This window comes from Arachis hypogaea, chromosome 14 (assembly GCF_003086295.3).
Source record: "Arachis hypogaea cultivar Tifrunner chromosome 14, arahy.Tifrunner.gnm2.J5K5, whole genome shotgun sequence".
In the NCBI taxonomy this organism is placed as follows: domain Eukaryota; kingdom Viridiplantae; phylum Streptophyta; class Magnoliopsida; order Fabales; family Fabaceae; genus Arachis; species Arachis hypogaea.
In genome coordinates, this window is record NC_092049.1 from 47,798,136 (window position 1) to 47,818,641 (window position 20,506).

At 36.7% G+C, this 20,506-nt stretch overlaps 1 non-coding gene across 1 annotated transcript; it reads right to left on the reverse strand.

Moving 5' to 3' along the window:
• Window positions 1-13,941: 13,941 nt before the first annotated feature.
• LOC112746728 (small nucleolar RNA R71) lies at window positions 13,942-14,049 on the reverse strand. The gene has a single exon (XR_003174596.1). It is a non-coding gene; the product is annotated as a small nucleolar RNA R71 (small nucleolar RNA).
• Window positions 14,050-20,506: the final 6,457 nt, after the last annotated feature.

Here is a 20,506-nt window from a genome sequence, read left to right on the forward strand (position 1 = left end):
GCTCTGTCGTCTGAATCTCTGCTTTCCTACTGTCTTCTTCTCCAAACACGCATGGCTTCTGATAAACCACTATTTTATGGTTTATCTTGTGCTCAATTGAGTGGATTTCATCAACTCTTTACCCACTTATTCATATTAATTGCATGGTTTTACATTTGCCTTCCCAATTATGTTCTTTAATTGAAAACATGCTTCTTTGATCTTATATTTGCTTATTATTAATCCTCTCTTATTACCATTAGATGCCTTGATATGTGTGTTAAGTGTTTTCAGATATTATAAGGCAGGAATGGCTTGGAAGATGGGAAGAAAGCATGCAAAAGTGGAAGGAATGCAAGAAGTTGGAGAAACTGCTAAGTTTTCCAGCCTGACCTCTCTACACTCAAACGGCTATAACTTTAGCTACAGAGGTTCAAACAACGCGGTTCGAGTTGCGTTGGAAAGCTAACGTCCGGGGCTTCAATTTGATATATAATATCCCATAGTTGCCTTGACGCTAGGCGACGCGACCGCGTGACCCATGCGGCCGCGTCGCAAGTGACGAAAATCAGCGAATCTGAATTCGCAACCAGCGAATTCTGGGCTGTTTTTGACCCCGTTTGCGGCCCAGAAAACACAGATTAGAGGCTATAAAGTGGGGGATTGCATCCATTCATGAGGAGGCTTCCATAATTCACTTTTCATGTAGTTTTTAGAGGGAGAGGTTCTCTCCTCTCTCTTAGGATTTAGGATTAGGATTCCTCTTAAAGGAATTAGGATGTATTATTATTTCAACTTTATTATTTCAACTTCTTCCCAGGTTCAATGTTCTTTTTATTTCTTTTCTCAATTTTGTTTATGACTCTCTATGTTTAGATTGATTTTCTATTTAATATATCTTGAGGTATTTCAGACTTGTGATTGCTCCTTTTTATTATATAAATAATTAGGATTTTTCCCTTTTGGCTATGGTTAATTTATTGGTAACGTGTGAGCTGTCAAATAAAGCAGTGGTTGAAATTGGGAGTTGCTCCAATAACTCTAGTCTTTCCATAGGAATTGACTAGGACCTGAGGATTAAGCTAATTAATCCACTTGATTTACCTTCATAGTTAGAGGTTAACAGATTGAGATTAAAACCCAATTCTCATCGCAATTGACAAGGAAAGGACTTCCAGTTATAATACCTTGCCAAGAGTTTTATTATTTATTTAATTTAATACAATATTACTTTCTTGCTATTTACTATTCTTGCTCTTTATCTTATACATTAAAACCCCCAATTTACAAGACTCATAACCAATAATAAGAACATACCTCCCTGCAATTCCTTGAGAAGACGACCCGAGGTTCAAATACTCGGTTATCAATTTAAAAGGAGTTTGTTACTTGTGACAACCAAAACGTTTGTACGAAGGGATTTTTTTTGGTTTAGAGACTATATCTACAACGCGACTGTTTTTATGACATTCTTTACTGGCAAAAATCCCAACGTCAAAATGGCGCCATTGCCGGGGAATTGCAAACGTGTGCCTTATTATTGGGTATTGTAAATATTTTTGCTTTTTGTTTGTTTGTTTTTATTTTTGTTTTTATTTTTGCTTTTTCATAAATTAAGAGGTTATTGATTTTTATTTTAAAACTTTTTTATCTTATCTTATTTCAAAAATCAAATTTCAAAAATTCAAATTTAAAAATTTTTCAAAATTCAAATTTAAAAATTTTCAAATTTCAAATTTCAAAAATTCAAATTTCAAAAATTTAAAATTCAAAATTTCAAAATTTAATTTTCAAATTCAAAATTTAAATAACCTTTTAATTTAAATTTATTCTTATTTTCATTTTTAATTTTTATTTACTACTATGAACTCTCACCCCTTTAGCTATGAGTCTCGTTACAATTATGTTGCATGAAGAAGAAATTACAATGAGAACAGGCATCAAGGTTGGAACAATCAAAGATGGGAGGAGCCACAAGGATTTGATCAACCCTCATGGCAACAACCACCTCCAATGGACTATCAACAACCACCTCCATATGCCTATGAACCCTTTCCTCAACATAACTTTGAACTACCACACTCACAAGCCAACTACCACCATTCACCTCCATATGACCCTAACCCTCAACCACCATACCAACCACCTTATGAGCCATATGAACCATATATAGAACCACCCTAATTCCAACCCAATTACTCACAAGAACCACCACTTCAATATTCACCATCTCCATATCTATCAATCCAAGAGCACTATGATCCTATTTATGAAAGCCGAGTGCATCAAGAGGCAAAGGATCGTCTCAAGAAAACAGTGGATCGATGTCAGGCAACCGTTCAACAACTGGGGCAAGTATTAATTCAATGGGCTTCTAGACGCTTAAATATACAAGGATCAGCCACAGCCCCATGTGGACAGTCTAGTGAAGAGCATAGCACGAAGGAGATACCAGAAACCCCAGTGGACAAGACAGAGAATGAATTCGTACTAGAACAAGTAGAAGAAGCTGTCATTGTTCAAGAAGAAGAAGAAATGGTTGAAGACTTAGGAGATGTAGAACCTCCATGGGAAAGTCCAGTCATAGAGCCTCCTTCCAAGACGGTTGAAATTGATGCTGAGGAGGGTGTACAACCTCCAAAGCATATCATAGTTGAAGACTTGGAAGAGGTTGATCAAGAAATGGAGATTCAAGAAGAAGAAGCACAACCTCCCATGCCCTTGGAAAGCAATGAAGAGGAGATTAAATTGGAAGAGAGCTGCCAAGAGGAAGAGGTTGAAATTGAAGAAGCTTGCAAAGAGGTGGTAGTTATCAGAAAAGAGCACAAGGGAGTGGAGCTTGCAATTTCATTAAAAATACCTCCCCCTAAGTTGCCATCATCCTTCACAACATTCAAATGGGTAAAATTCATATCCCATAGCTTTCTAATCCCACTTGAATATGGGCTACTGGAGACGGATGGTCAACTTAGAGCTCTTTGTGATATTAAGAGTAAGAGGAAGATGGCCAGTGGTAAGAATTGTCCTGCAAGGTTCATTATGGTTGGAAGCTTTAAGTTTAAATGCAAAGGTTGGTATAAAGCTCAACTGAATGGGTCTAAGAAGCTGTTTAGATGTCTCAGTGAGAATTCTGACTGTTCACCACCCAAGTGGAAAAATGATGATGATCAACAACAAGATGGGTGCAAAGGCAAGGTCTGGGACCCCGGAATCTATTCTATCAATCACCACTCTTGGGGCCTGGTCACTTGCTTTAACTTACTTGAAGGCTTTCTGTGCCTAGTTTGGGATCCCGAAGGTTACTGGAGATACAAACATTGGTGGAGATTCCTGGATGAGTTCAAGCACAAGCCACCATAACAGGAAGCTCACCAAATGTCCAACTTAAGGACTTTAACTAAAAGTGCTAGGTGGGAGACAACCCACCATGGTATGATCGTCATTTTTCATTTTTATTTAGTTTTATTTGTTTTTGAATTTTATTTTATTTTGTTATATTGAACCTGGAGTTTTGCATCACATTCATATTAACACTGCATTCTGTATTTTTCAGATTACAAAAAAAAAAAAAAGAGAAAGCGACCACGCGACCGCATCAGCGACGCGTTTGCGTCGCAAGGGGAGTGAAGAAAAAAATAAATGAACAGAGAGTTACGTAGGAGCAGCGCAGGAGGCGTGCCAATGGCACAAACCGTCCCACGTGACAGCGTCGCCGACGTAACCGCGTCACCTGGGAATAATGGCCTCTCACGCGACCGCGTCACCCACGCGGCTGTGTGACCTGAAAATCGACGTCAACTGGGTGCATGGCCGAAAGTTGAGCTGGAGTTGGGTTGGACTCGTGCTGGAAGCCCAAGCCTCACCACGCGAACTCGTGCCCCACGCGTCCGCATCATATCCCCATGATGGCCACTCACGCGATCGCGTCACCCAGAATTTTGGCAAAAAGAGTTTTCAAACAGAGAGTTGTGCGACCGCGAGGCTGCACTTGTGCCACTAGCACAAATCAAGTCACGCGATCGCTTGCCCCACGCGTCCGCGTCACCCGACCTTATCGCACACCACGCGACCGCGTCACCCACGCAACCGCGTCGCCAGCGTCGCACAACCTATCCAGATTAGTGCCAATTTTCTTATCTTCTCTTTTCTAATCCTAATTTCTTCCTTCTCTCTCCTTTCTCACTTTCTTTTTCTTCTTCTTATCCTTTTTCCTTCTCATTTTATTTTATTTTATTTATTTGCATACTTTCATCCATTGCATATTTTTATAAATTTATTATTTTACCATTGGTGTTCAAATGTTCTTATTCAACTGTTATTTCTTTTCTGGTATTATCTTGGTGCTTATGACTTATTTTATTCTGGTTAGGTAATATTATTTAAATCAATGCCAATCTTTTATACCTGTATTACTTTTGTATTGATTTTTAATTTATATTATCTTTCTTTCTTCACTCTCTTCCCCATTGTTGCATATTCTGCACCACTGGTATGCCATGGCTTCTATTGTTTTCTCACTTACATGTTGAAGCTTCCATGTAAATGAGACCCTTATCATTTGGCATTAACCCATACTTCTTTTATTTTCTTATCTCTATTTCTGGGTTACTCTTCTTCCCTTTTTCTTTTAGGATGGCCACCCGGAAGGGAAGCGGAAAACATTTTACAAGGGGAGACAGACAAGTCCATCTGCACAATTCTTAGAGAAAAGCAACAGTCGAAACAACCCATCCACCTGCAAATCTCAGCATGCACCGAGGACGGTGCAATCTTTAAGTGTGGGGAGGTCGACACCGATCTCCGTGGGTTAGTACTTTCATCTCAACACCATTGTTTTATTTTCTTTGTTTGTTCATTGTTGCATTTGCATGATTGATTGCATATTTGTTTGATTTTTGCATATTTTACCACTTGGTTAAAGTAATATTTTCTTTTTCAAGAAACTTTTTAAAGTATTTCACTAATTTGAATAAAATTTTTTTTGTTACACTTGTTTGAAGAAAAATTATATTGGAACATGGTTTAGAGCTCGAATACACAAAACCTGTGAGATTTTTAGCCTATTTGAATTGGTTGCATTTTATCAACCAATATATTTTTTTTGTGTGTTTTTCTCTCTAAAATTATGATCTTTGTCTTGCTTAATTCTATATTTCCATGGTTTGATGTATGCATGCACTTATATGATTGAGGCCTTTGTTTCACTGAGCTTACATACCCATATGGCCTTAACCCTTCATTATCCCTTGCAAACCAATTTTGAGCCTATTGTACCCCTTTGTTCTTTTTATTTAGCACATCATTAACTCTAAGCGAAAAACAATAATGTCCTTAATTTGAATCCTTGGTTAGCTTAGACTAGTGAGAGTGCTTATGATTTAAGTGTGGAAAAAGTGGGTTTGGAAATATTTGGTTTAAGAATTAGGTATTATATATCTTTATGAAAATGTGAAAGAAATGTTTAGAACATGATTCATGCATTCAATAATTTAATCATATGCATTTAAAAAAAAAACAAAAGAAAATGAAAAAATATATATATATATATATACATATACAAAAAAAAAGAGAGAGAGAAAAAGAAAAAAAAAGTGCAAATAAGAGAAAGGGAACAAAATGTCCCAAAGTAAGTGGTGAAAGCAATGCATATGTACGATATTTAGAATTAGAATGCATGAATATGTGGAAAACATGGTTAATGGATAGTTAGGTCTTGTATTATGATTACATGGATTGTTTAAGTTAGGTGAAAAGTTTAAGTTAATTAAGGATTCAGATTTTAGTCCACTTGGCCAAATACAGTCCTACCTTGACCCTAACCCCATTACAACCCTTAAAAGACCTCCTGATTTGTGTATTTGTGCATTAAATTTGTGTTGATTGTTAGATGAAGAGCAAGCCTTAGAAAGCAAGGTTAGTAGAGAATTGAGAGAATCGAACCTAAAACACTTGAGTGATTAGAGTGTATACACTACCAGTAAGGGTTCGATGCTCAATTCCTTGTTCCCTGCTTTCATAAGCTATTTTATTCTTACAAGTCTATTTGTGCTTCTTTTTTATGATTTGAATTAGTGAAATCCAGTTCATATTTGTTCTTGAAAGATTTTTTTATTTTTAACTAAGTAGGTAGAATCATTTCACATTTAGTTGCATTCATATAGATAGGAATGCATTTCATACATTCTATCATTCCTCTTCACCTTTATAGCTTCTCTTGAGCTTAGCATGAGGACATGCTAGTGTTTAAGTGTGGGGAGGTTGATAAACCACTATTTTATAGTTTATCTTGTGCTCAATTGAGTGGATTTCATCAACTCTTTACCCACTTATTCATATTAATTGCATGGTTTTACATTTGCCTTCCCAATTATGTGCTTTGATTGAAAACATGCTTCTTTGATCTTATATTTGCTTATTATTAATCCTCTCTTATTACCATTAGATGCCTTGATATGTGTGTTAAGTGTTTTCAGATATTATAAGGCAGAAATGGCTTGGAGGATGGGAAGAAAGCATGCAAAAGTGGAAGGAATGCAAGAAGTTGGAGAAATTGCTAAGCTGTCCAGCCTGACCTCTCTGCACTCAAACGGCTATAACTTTAGCTATAGAGGTCCAAACGACACGGTTCCAGTTTCGTTGGAAAGCTAACGTCCGGGGCTTCGATTTGATATATAATATGCCATAGTTGCTCTGAGGCTAGGTGACGCGACCGCGTGACCCATGCGGCCGCGTCGCAAGTGACGAAAATCAGCGAATCTGAATTCGCAACCAGCGAATTCTAGGCTGTTTTTGACCCAGTTTGCGGCCTAGAAAACACAGATTAGAGGCTATAAAGTGGGGGATTGCATCCATTCATGAGGAGGCTTCCATAATTCACTTTTCATGTAGTTTTTAGAGGGAGAGGTTCTCTCCTCTCTCTTAGGATTTAGGATTAGGATTCCTCTTAAAGGAATTATGATGTATTATTATTATAACCTTATTATTTCAACTTCTTCCCAGGTTCAATGTTCTTTTTATTTCTTTTCTCAATTTTGTTTATGACTCTCTATATTTAGATTGATTTTCTATTTAATATATCTTGAGGTATTTCAGACTTATGATTGCTCCTTTTTATTATATAAATAATTAGGATTTTTCCCTTTTGGCTATGGTTAATTTATTGGTAACGTGTGAGCTGTCAAATAAAGCAGTGGTTGAAATTGGGAGTTGCTCCAATAACTCTAGTCTTTCCATAGGAATTGACTAGGACCTGAGGATTAAGCTAATTAATCCACTTGATTTACCTTCATAGTTAGAGGTTAACAAAGTGGGATTAAAACCCAATTCTCATCGCAATTGACAAGGATAGGACGTCCAGTTATAATACCTTGCCAAGAGTTTTATTATTTATTTAATTTAATACAATATTACTTTCTTGCTATTTACTATTCTTGCTCTTTATCTTATACATTAAAACCCCCAATTTACAAGACTCATAACCAATAATAAGAACATACCTCCCTGCAATTCCTTGAGAAGACGACCCGAGGTTTAAATACTCGGTTATCAATTTAAAAGGGGTTTGTTACTTGTGACAACCAAAACGTTTGTACGAAGGGATTTTTGTCGGTTTAGAGACTATATCTACAACGCGACTGTTTTTATGACATTCTTTACTGGCAAAAATCCCAACGTCAAAATGGCGCCGTTGCTGGGAATTGCAAATGTGTGTCTTATTATTGGGTATTGTAAATATTTTTGCTTTTTGTTTGTTTGTTTTTATTTTTGTACCAAGCACGGTTTCTGTACGGCTAATCAACTGTTGGATCTCTCATCTCGGATGAAAAATACCAGGTACAGCTACCGCACGGCTAATCATCTGTTGGTTCTCACTTGTGTTGGAATACGATCTCTCTATCCTTTTGCACACTGTCACTATGCCCAACATTCGTTAGTTTGAAGCTCGTCACAGTCATCCCGTTCCAGATCATACTCAGAATACCACAGACAAGGTTTAGACTTTTCGGATCTCAGGAATGCTGCCAATTGGTTCTAGCCTCTCCCATGAAGGTTCTAACCCCATGGACTCGGTCAAGATGAACACGAAAAAGCAAAAATAAAAACAAAAATAAAAACAAATAAACAAGCAAAAAGCAGATATTTACAATAACCAATAATAAGCTACAGGTTTGCAATTTCCCGGCAACGGCGCCATTTTGACGAACTGATTCTTGCTAATTTAGAATTTCATAAAAATATAATCGCGTTGGTAGTATAGTTTCTAAACCAATAGAGAATTCTTTCGGACAAAAGTTTGGTTGTCACAAGTAACAAAACCCAATAAAATTGATAACCGAAGTATTTAAACCTCGGGTTTTCTTCTCAAGGAATTGCAGGGAGGTATGAATTATTATTGGTTATGAGTAAAACTGTATTTTTGGGTTTTTGAAATAAGGAACAAGTAATTTAAATGGCAAGAAAAATAAATTAGTAATTATAAAAATCTCTTGGCAAGGTCTAAGAATTTGAAGTCCTATCCTAGTTATCCTTATCAGATGTGATGAGAATTGGATTCTGCTCCTACTTTAATTAACCCTTGCTAAACAAAGGAGAGTCAAGTGGACTAATTAATTTGATCCTCAAGTCCTAGTCAACTCCTATGGAAAGACTAGAGTTATTGGAGTACAAATTAACCAGCAGAGAATTCCAATTTCAATCAACAGCTGAGTTTGATAACTCAAGTGTTACCAATTACTTAACCAAAGCAACAGGAGAAAATCTACTTGAATAAAAATGCCTTCAGATGGGAAGCAGCAGTAACATAAATAAAAGAAAGAAATCTTAAATCTGAAATACCTCAAATTGCATTAATTAAGAAAATCATAACATGAATGGTTCATAAGCCAAATTGAAAAGATAAATGACAATTAAAGTAATAGAATAAATAAAAGTAGAAAATAAATTAAAGGAATATTGAACCTGTGATTGAAGAAGATGAAATCCTAATCCTAAGAGAAATCCTAAATCCTAAAACCTAAGAGAGAGGAGAGAACCTCTCTCTCTAAAACTACATCTAATCCTAAAATTCTGAATTATGAGTTGTATTAATTGTTGTTGTTGATGAATGGATGCATTCCCCCACTTTATAGCCTCTAATCTGTGTTTTCTGGGCCGAAAACTGGGTCAAAAACAGCCCAAAAAGGAGAGATTCAGAAGCACAAGCATCTCCACACGCTTATCTGAAATCCCTCCAATGAATTACATAAGTATTTCTATCTTTATTTTATATTTTATTTATATTTTAATAATCAAAACTTCATAACCAATTGAATCTGCCTGACTGAGATTTACAAGGATGACAATAGCTTGCTTCAAGCCGACAATCTCCGTGGGATCGACCCTTACTCACGTAAGGTTTATTACTTTGACGACCCAGTGCACTTGCTGGTTAGTTATGCGGAGTTGTGAAAAGGAGTTGAGATTACAATCGTGCGTACCTAGTTTTTGGCGCCGTTGCCGGGGATTGTTTAAGTTTGGACAACTGACGGTTCATCTTGTTGCTCAGATTAGGTAATTTTATTTTAATTTTAAGTTTTTTTTTATTCTTTTTATTTTCAAAAAATTATCAAAAAAAATAAATTATTCTATGACTTCAGAATTTTTAAGAATGAATTCTAGAGTTTCATCATGATCTGTTGAAGCCTGGCTGGCTGCTAAGCCATGTCTAATTTTTGGACTGAGGCTTCCACTTATCATGGCAAGAGCCCTTGGACTCCCTTCTGATCAGCTGTTGTATGTCTGATTTGTATGCTGAAGCTTGGCTGGCCATTGGTCATGTCTAGTGTTTTGGACCGAAGCTTTCACTGAAAGCTTGGCTGGCTAGTAAGCCATGTCTAATTCCTAGACCGAAGCTTTAGACTAACATTGCATGATTCCTGGAATTCTCATTAGAAATTTTGAAATCCTTATTTTTCTTTTTCCAATTAATTTTTGAAAAATACCAAAAAAATTTAATAAAATCATAAGAACCAAAAATTTGATGTTTCTTGTTTGAGTCTTGATGACATGTCACTATGTCATGTTTTTCTATGCTTATTCATACAAGAAATTGATGATTTGTGCTTGAAGAATGAATGCTTTTGCACTTAAATGGTATATTTTCTTGATCTTTTAATTTTATAAATCTTGTAGGAAATAAGAAGAAAAAGAAGCAAAGAAGCACAAAATAAGCTAAAAAGGAGGAAGAAAGAGCTTTGGGGAACACTTTGAAGTTAGAGCACACTTTGGAGCCTTAGGCCACGCTTTTAAAAGCGTGGCCCATGACTAAATTAAAGGAGAATAGGCAATCAGCATACAATGCTCCGCTCTTGCCAAGAGCTGAGCATTACCCTGATGCAAAGATGAGGTTGGAAGCAAAATTTTCGCTAAGTTAAAATCTGGGCGCTCACAGCATGACTATGCCTTCTTCAAAGGGCTATAACTTGAGCTACAGATGTCCGATTGATGTGCTTTTAGTTGCATTGGAAAGCTGACATTCAGAGCTTTCCAACGATGTATGGCAATCCATATTTGGCATGAAATTGAGGTACGAACGAAATGCATCTTTAAGGGCAAAAAATAAGCAAAAAAATCAGCTAATGCCTCCACCAAGGTTCGAAGAGGGAGACCAAGGGAAGCCAAGGAAGTAGCGCTCCCAAGGAGAGCACAGCGCTCTCTTGGAGAGCATTGTCGTGCTCCTCTTCATGAAAAATCAAGGAAAATTGTTCCTCAAATGCTTTCACCAAGGCTTGAACTTGGGACCTCCCCTTGGAAGCACCAATGCTCAGCTCACAAGGAGAGCTGAGCACTACTCATGGTGCATCACACAAATGCTTGACACGGTCCAGGGAAGGCAAGGCGCAACATGTGACACAGCCAGGGAGCAAGACATGTGTACAAGGCCCCAATGCTCAGCTCACCTTGTGAGCTGAGCATTCCCCTGATGCTTCTCCCAGCCAAGGCACGCTACAAAGGATCTCCAACATAAGCTCCAATGCTCTGCTCCCCACTTGAGCTGAGCATCCTCCTGGGAGCAATTTTCACATGGGCCAAAAATTCAATAAAAATCCAATTTAATTCAATTCTTTACCAATTAAACCAAGGCCATCCAGATCCACTTCTCCTCAAATCCAAAGCAAGCTAAGCCCATTATCATCACTCAAAGGCACAAGAATTAGTTAGTTAAGGAATTTATTTTGTAATTTGTTTAGAATTTCAATTTTATTTTTCATTTTCACTTTGTAAAGCCTATATAAAGGCATCAATTCCATCTCATTAAGGGAGCTGAATTGTAGAGAGGCTAGCTCCACTAGGGAGTAGTAGCGTTAGAAAACTCTCTCTTTAATTTTCATTTCTGTTTTAAATTTTGGATTGAGATTGGAAGAAATTCTGTTTTCATTCTCTATCTGCAACTTCTCTTTACTTCTTCTGCAATCTTTTTTTTTTATTCTCTGCAACTTTTCTCTTGTTGGATCAAGGAAGGACTTGAGATCTAGACTTGTTTTCTAGTCTCCTCCACCCCTGAGATCTTCAACCTTCTTTTAAATTGCTGCAAATTAAGCACCAGTCATTTTCTGTTTTTAATCTTTCAAGCATTTTTACTTTCTGTTGCATTGCTTCCAATTTACATTTCCTGCAATTGCCCTAAGTTCTTATTCACTGCAATTTTGCTTCTCTGCTTACATTGTTCCCAATTTATTCTTCCTGCAATTTAAATTTCCAGTTGCGTGATCTATTGCTCTCTTTAATTTCCAGCACCCACTCCCCTTTATATTTCATGCACTTTACATTTCTTGTCATTTAAGATTCTTGCAATTTACATTTCTTGCTCTTTAAGTTTCTGTCCAATTTACTTTCTGCAATTTATGATTTCTTGTTATTTACTTTCTGTTGCTTCAATTGTCACTCAAATCACTCAATGTTAGCTTGACTAAACTAATCACCCACTAAAGTTGCTTGATCCATCAATCCCTGTGGGATCGACCTCACTCTAAGTGAGTTTTACTACTTGATGCGACCCGGTATACTTGCCGGTGAGTTTTGTGTTGGATCGTTTCCACACATCAAGTCTAGTGTTAATTTTGAAGTTTGGTGTCAATTGCATCTTTTTAATTTCCTAAAAATTTTTGAAAATTCATGAAACTGTTCTTCATAATCTTCAAGTTGTTCTTGATGATTTTCTTTGTTTGATCTTTGCATTTTCATGTTTTGTGTCTTTTCTTGTTTTTCATATGCATTTTCAATTTGTTAGTGTCTAAACATTGAAAATTTCTAAGTTTGGTGTCTTGCATGTGTGTCTTTTCTTAAAAATTTTCAAAAATAAGTTCTTGGTGTTCATCTTGACATTCAAAGTGTTCTTGGTATTCATCTTGACATTCAAAGTGTTCTTGCATGCATCATGTGTTTTGATCTTTAATTTTCATGTTTTGAGTCATTTTGATGTTTGTCTCTCTCCTCATTAAAAATCAAAAATAAAAAAAATATCTTTTCCTTATTTTGCTCATAATTTTCGAAAATTTGTATTGACTTAGTCAAAAATTTTAAAAAAAATTTTAGTTACTTCTTATGAGTCAAGTCAAATTTTCAATTTAAAAATTCTATCTTTTCAAATCTTTTTCAAAAATCAAGTCTTTTTTATTTCTTCTTTCATATTTTCGAAATTTTCAAAATCTTTTTCTTATTTTTGTTTCATATTTTCAGATTTAATGCTAGCATTCAATTTTTAAATTCAAAAATTTCAAGTTGCTACTTGCCTATTAAGAAAAGTTTCAATCTTTAAATTTTAAAATCATATCTTTTAGTTTCTTGTTAGTCAAGTAATCAACTTTAATTTCAAAATCAAATCTTTTTAATTTCCTTTTCAAATCTTTTTCAAAATAAATTTCAATCATATCTTTTTCAAAACTTAATTTCAAAATCTTTTCTAAATTTTTTTTCTTTTCAAATTTGATTTTCAAATCTTTTTCAATTAACTACTTGACTTTTTGTTTGATTTTAAAAGTCTTCTATTTCAATCATATCTTTTCTCTAAAATTTGAAAACTAAATGAATTAATTACTATTTCTTATCTTTTTCAAATTTTATTTTATCTCTTCTCATAAATTTTGAATTATAACTAATATTTAAAATAAAAATAAAAAAAATTATTTTATTTTATTTAATTTTCGAATTCTTCCCGCTCTCATCTCTTTCTATTTATTTATTTATCTACTAACACTTCTCTTCTACTCAAAATTTGAACCCACTCTTCTTCTCTGTGTTCAAATTTTTTCTCTTCTCATTCTTCTATTCTTCTCTTCTTCTACTTACATAAAGGAATCTCTATACTTTGACATAGAGGATTCCTCTTCTTTTCTGTTCTCTTCTTTTTTATATGAGCAAGAACAGGGATAAAGACATTCTTATTAAAGCTAATCCTGAACCTGAAAGGACTCTTAAGAGGAAACTAAGAGAAGCTAAAGCACAACCCTCTAGAGAGGACCTGACAGAAATTTTTGAAAAAGAAGGAAACATGGCCGAACCCAATAACAATGGTGGAGATGCAAGGAAGATGCTTGGTGACTTTATTGCACCCTCTTCTAACTTCTATGGAAGAAGTATCTCAATTTCTGCTATTGGAGCAAACAACTTTGAGCTTAAGCCTCAATTAGTTTTTCTAATGTAACAGAATTGCAAGTTTCATGGACTTCCATTGGTTCTTAGCTTAAGCCTCATCAGTTCTTTGAGCTTAAGCCTCATCAGTTCTTAGATGAATTCTTGCAAAATTGTGACACTGTCAAGACCAATGGAGTTTATCCCGAGGTCTACAGACTTATGCTTTTCCCTTTTGCTGTAAGAGACAGAGCTAGAACATGGTTGGATTCACAACCTAAGGAAAGCCTGAACTCTTGGGAAAAGCTGGTCAGTGCTTTCCTGGCCAAATTCTTTCCACCTCAAAAGATGAGCAAGCTTAGAGAGGAAATCCAAACCTTCAGACAGAAGGAAGGTGAGTCCCTCTATGAAGCTTGGGAAAGATATAAGCAATTGATCAAAAGGTGTCCTACTGACATGCTTCCAGAATGGAGCATCATATGTATATTCTATGATGGTCTATCTGAGTTGTCAAAAATGTCATTGGACCATTTTTTAGGAGGATCTCTTCATCTGAATCCCCTACAGAAGCTCAGGAACTCATTGAAATGTTTGCAAATAACCAGTTCATGTACACCTCTGAGAGGAATCCTGTGAACAATGGGACATCTCAGAAGAAGGGAGTTCTTGAAATTAATACTCTGAATGCCATATTGGCTCAGAACAAAATATTGACTCAGCATGTTAATATGACTTTTCAGAGTCTGAATGGATTGCAAGCTGCATCCAACAGTACTAAAAAAGCATCTTCTGAAGAAGAAGCTTATGATCCTGAGGACTCTGCAATGGCAGAGGTGAATTACATGGGAGAACGCTATGGAAACACCTATAATCCTTCATAGAGAAATTATCCAAATTTCTAATGGAAGGATCAAAAGAAGCCTCAACAAGGCTTCAATAATAATGGTGGAAGAAATAGGTTTAGCAATAATAAGCCTTTTCCATCATCTTCTCAGCAACAGACAGAGAATTCTGAACAGAGCCATTCTAGCTGGCAACCATAGTCTCTGATCTATCTAAGACAACACTAAGTTTCATGAATGAAACAAGGTCCTCCATTAGAAATTTGGAGGCACAGGTGGGTCAGCTGAGTAAGAAGATTACTGAAACTCCTCCAGTACTCTCCCAAGCAATATAGAAGAAAATCCCAAGAGAGAGTGCAAGGCCATAACCATGACAAACATGGCCGAACTAGGAGAGTGAGGAGGACGTGAGTCCCAGTGAGAAAAGCCTCATGGTACGTTGATGAGCGGATAATTTATACGCTTTTTGGCATTATTTTTACATAGTTTTTAGTATGATTTAAGTAGTTTTTAGTATATTTTTATTAGTTTTTAAATAAAAATCACATTTCTGGACTTTACTATAAGTTTGTATTTTTTTCTGTGATTTCAGGTAATTTCTTGCTGAAATTGAGGGACCTGAGCAAAAATCTGATTCAGAGGCTGATAAAGGATTGCAGATGCTGTTGGATTCTGACCTCCCTGCACTCAAAGTGGATTTTCTGGAGCTATATAAACCCAAATGGCGCGATCTTAATTGCGTTGGAAAGTAGACATCCAGGGCGTTCCAGCAATATATAATAGTCCATACTTTGCCCAAGTTTAGACGACGCAAACTGGCGTTCAACGCCAGTTCCATGTTACATTCTGGCGTTAAACGCCAGAAACTAGTTACAAGTTGGAGTTAAACGCCCAAAACAGGCTACAACCTGGCGTTTAACTCCAAAAACAGCCTAGGCACGTGTAAAGCTCAAGTCTCAGCCCCAGCAAATACCAAGTGGGCCCCAGAAGTGGATTTCTGCACTATCTGTTGTAGTTTACTCATTTTCTGTAAACCTAGGTTACTAGTTTAGTATTTAAACAACTTTTAGAGATTTATTTTGTACCGTATGACATTTTCACATTTTACATTGTATCTCTATGGCATGAGTCTCTTAACTCCATGATTGGGGGTGTGGAGCTCTGCTGTGTCTCGATGAATTAATGCAATTACTTCTGTTTTCTATTCAAACACGCTTGTCTCTGTTCTAAGATATTCACTCGCACTTAACCATGATGAATGTGATGATCCGTGACACTCATCACCATTCTGAACCCATGAATGCGTGCCTGACAACCACTTCCATTTTACCTTAGATTGAGTGTGTATCTCTTTGATTCCTGGTTCACGTGTTTGATTGCATCTCCTGACAACAGAGCATTCGAATCCGTGAGATCAGAGGCTTTGTGCTATAGGCTAGAATTATTGGCGGCCATTCCTGAGATCTGGAAAGTCTAAACCTTGTCTGTGGTATTCTGAGTAGGATCTAGGATGGGATGACTGTGACAAGCTTCAAACTCATGAGTGCTGGGCATAGTAACAGACACAAAAGGATCAATGGATCCTATTCCAACATGAGTGAGAACCGACAGATGATTAGCTGTGCGGTTACAGCGCATTTGGACCATTTTCACTGAGAGGACGGATGGTAGCCATTGACAACGGTGATCCACCAATATACAGCTTGCCATGGAAGGAGTCTTGCGTGCGTGAAGAAGAAGACTGTAGGAAAGCAGAGATTCAGAAGACAGAGCATCTCCAAAACCTCAATCTGTTCCCCATTACTGCATAACAAGTACTATTTAATTTATGCTTTTTACTCTTCATAAATATAATCACTCTTATTATTGATTTCTTGACTAAGAATTACAAAATAACCATAGCTTGCTTCAAGCCGACAATCTCTGTGGGATCGACCCTGACTCACGTAAGGTATTACTTAGGCGACCCAGTGCACTTGCTGGTTAGTGGTACGAGTTATGAAAAGTGTGATTTACAATTCGTGCACCAAGTTTTGGCACCGTTGCCGGGGATTGTTCGAGTTTGAACAACTGACGATTCATCTTGTTTCTTATATTAGGAAAATTTTGCCTTTTAGGTCAGAGTCTTTTATTTTCTTTTCAAAAATTTTCCAAAATTTTATTATTTTTCTTTATTAATCTTTAGAGTTTTCTGTTTGAGTCTAGTTATATGTTTTAAGTTTGGTGTCCTTTGTGTTTTTGTCATAAAAAAATAGTTTTTCTCTGTTTAATCCTTGCATTTGTTGAATGTGTCTATGTTCTTGTGAATAGTTGCTCCTTTGAGTCTTTCTTTCTAAAATCTTTTCGAAAATAATTTTTCTTTGATTAAATCTCAAAACTTAATTTTCAAATTTAAAATTTAAATTTCAAAACATTTTAATTTAAATTCATTATCTTCTCTTACCTAGCTTATCTTATCTTTTCTAATCTCAAATCTTAAAATAAAATATTTTTTATATCTTTTCTTTTTTATTTATTTTATTTTATTTTCTTACAAGTGTCTTTAATTTTAAGACATATCTTTTCAAAACTTCCTAACCAATTTCTCTCTCTTCATTTTTTTCGAAAATCCTCACCCACTTTTTTTTTTTCAAATCGTTTTAATTAATTAATTTAGTTTTTAATTTTCTTTTATTTCTTTTTCTTCTAATTTTCGAAATTATAGTCAATTTTTCATTTATTTTATTTTATTTTATTTTATTTTAATTTTGGTTTTCAAAATATATATATATATATATATATTAGTTGCAATCCGCATCATCTTCCTTTCTCCATCATGGACCTAAGTGGAAATGAACAGTCCAGAAGGACTCTGGGGTCATATGCTAACCCCACTACTACTGCATATGGGAGTAGCATCTGTATACCTGCCATCAAAGCAAGCAGTTTTGAGCTAAATCCTCAGCTCATTGTCATGTTGCAGCAAAATTACGAGTATTCCGGTCTTCCACAGGAAGAACCTACTGAGTTTCTGGCACAGTTCTTGCAAATTGCTGACACAGTGCGTGACAAGGAGGTAGATCAAGACGTATACAGGCTGTTACTATTTTTGTTTGCTGTAAAAGATCAAGCTAAGAGGTGGTTAAATAACCAACCCACAGCAAGCATAAGAACATGGAAACAGTTATCAGACAAATTCCTGAATCAATATTTCCCTCCAAAAAGGATGACACAGCTAAGGCTGGACATCCAAAGCTTTAAACAAGAGGATGATGAATCCCTTTATAACGCCTGGGAGAGGTACAATGGGATGCTAAGAAAATGCCCCTCTAAAATGTTTTTAGAGTGGGTGCAATTAGACATCTTCTACTATGGGCTTACAGAAAAAGCTCAGATATCTCTAGACCACTCAGTTGGTGGATCTATACACATGAGAAAGACTATTGAAGAGGCTCAAGAGCTTATTGATATAGTTGCTAGAAATAATCATCTGTACATAAGTAATGAGTCCTCCATGAAAGAAGAAGCTAAGGTAGTATCAACTGACTTTAGTCCTCATGAACAAGTTGCGAAACTCAATCAGCAACTATCTTCTATAACAAGGCAGTTAGCAGAAGTTAAGGAGATGCTACAAGAAACCAAAAATGCTAACAAGGATATGGAATCACAATTGAATCAGACAAAACAACAGTTATCAAAACAGATAACAAAGGAGTGCCAAGCAGTTCAATTAAGAAGTGGAAAAACATTAAATACCTCAACTCAAAGCAGTAGAAAGCCAAGAAAAGAACAGCTGACAGAGGATGAGCAACCTGCTACCCAAAATCCCTCTGAGGACAGTAAGAGCCCAGAGAGGAATAAGTCTGGCATTCAAATGCCAGAAAAGGGTGAAAAACTGGCATTAAACGCCCAATCCATGTTCAGTTCTGGCGTTCAAACACCAGTGAGGGATCAGACACATGCAAGTGCTGATAATAACTCCTTTAAGAAGGCTTCTCAACCTGCCTCTGTAGGAAATAAACCTGCAGCAACTAAGGTTGAAGAATATAAAGCCAAAATGCCTTATCCTCAGAAACTCTGCCAAGCAGAACAGGATAAACAATTTGCCCGCTTTGCAGACTATCTCAGGACTCTTGAAATAAAGATTCTGTTTGCAGAGGCACTTGAGAAAATACCCTCTTATGCTAAGTTCATGAAAGATATCTTAAGTCATAAGAAGGATTGGAGAGAAACAGAAAAAGTTTTTCTCACTGAAGAATGCAGTGTAGTCATTCTAACAAGCTTACCAGAAAAGCTTAAGGATCCCGGAAGCTTTATGATACCATGTACATTAGAGGATGCTTGTACCAAGACAGCTCTATGTGATATTGGGGCAAGCATCAACCTAATCCCTGCATCTACTATCAGAAAGCTTGGCTTGACTGAAGAGGTCAAACCAACCCGGATCTGTCTTCAACTTGCTGATGGCTCCATTAAATACCCATCAGGCATAATTGAGGACATGATTGTCAAGGTTGGGCCATTTGCCTTCCCTACTGACTTTGTAGTGCTGGAAATGGAGGAGCACAAGAGTGCAACTCTCATTCTAGGAAGACCATTCCTAGCAACTGGACGAACCCTCATTGACGTCCAAAAAAGGGAGATAACCCTGAGATTCAATGAGGATGAGTTTAAGTTGAATGTTGTCAAAACTCTGCAGCATCCAGACACATCAGAAGACTGCCTGAGCGTTGATATTATTGACTCCCTGGTGGAAGAGGTCAATATGACTGAGAGTCTCGAATCAGAGCTAGAGGACATTTTTAAAGATATTCAGCCTGATCTGGAGGAGCCAGAAGAAATAAAAGAACCTTTGAAAACTCCTCAGGAAGAGGAAAAACCTCCTAAACCCGAGCTCAAACCACTACCACCATCCCTGAAATATGCATTTATGGGAGAAGGTGACACTTTTCCTGTAATCATAAGCTCTGCTTTATAGCCACAGGAAGAGAAAGCACTAATTCAGGTGCTAAGGATACACAAGACAGCTCTTGGGTTGTCCATAAGTGATCTTAAGGGCATTAGCCCAGCCAGATGCATGCACAAGATCCTATTAGAGGATGATGCTAAACCAGTGGTTCAACCACAATGACGGCTAAATCCCGCCATGAAGGTGGTGGTGCAGAAAGAGGTCACTAAGTTACTAGAGGCTGGGATTATTTATCCTATTTCTGATAGCCCCTGGGTGAGCCCTGTCCATGTTGTCCCTAAGAAGGGAGGTATGACAGTGGTTCATAATGAAAAAAATGAACTGGTTCCTACAAGAACAGTTATAGGGTGGCGTATGTGTATTGACTACAGAAGGCTCAATATAGCCCCCAGGAAGGATCACTTCCCTTTACCATTCATAGATCAGATGCTAGAAAGACTAGCAAGTCATGAATACTACTGCTTTTTGGATGGCTATTCAGGTTACAACCAAATTGCAGTAGATCCTCAGGACCAAGAGAAAACAACATTCACATGTCCATCTGGAGTATTTGCATACAGAAGAATGCCTTTTGGTCTGTGCAATGCACCTGCAACTTTTTAGAGGTGCATGCTTTCTATCTTTTCTGATATGGTAGAGAAATTTATGGAAGTCTTCATGGATGACTTCTTAGTATTTGGAGACTCATTTAGCTCCTGTCTCAACCATCTAGCAGTTGTTCTGAAAAGATGCCAAGAGACTAACTTGGTTTTAAATTGGGAAAAATGTCAGTTTATGGTGACTGAAGGAATTGTCCTTGGGCATAAAATTTTAAAGAAGGGAATAGAGCTGGATCAAGCTAAGGTAGAGGTAATTGAAAAGTTACCACCACCCACCAATGTTAAGGCAATCAGAAGCTTTCTGAGGCATGCAGGATTCTATAGGAGGTTTATAAAGGATTTTTCAAAAATCACAAAACCTCTGAGCAATCTGCTAGCTGCTGACACACCATTTGTGTTTGACACAGAGTGTCTGCAGGCGTTTGAAACTCTGAAAGCTAAGCTGGTCACAGCACCTGTTATTTCTGTACCAGATTGGATATTTCCATTCGAACTAATGTGTGATGCCAGTGACCATGTCATTGGTACAG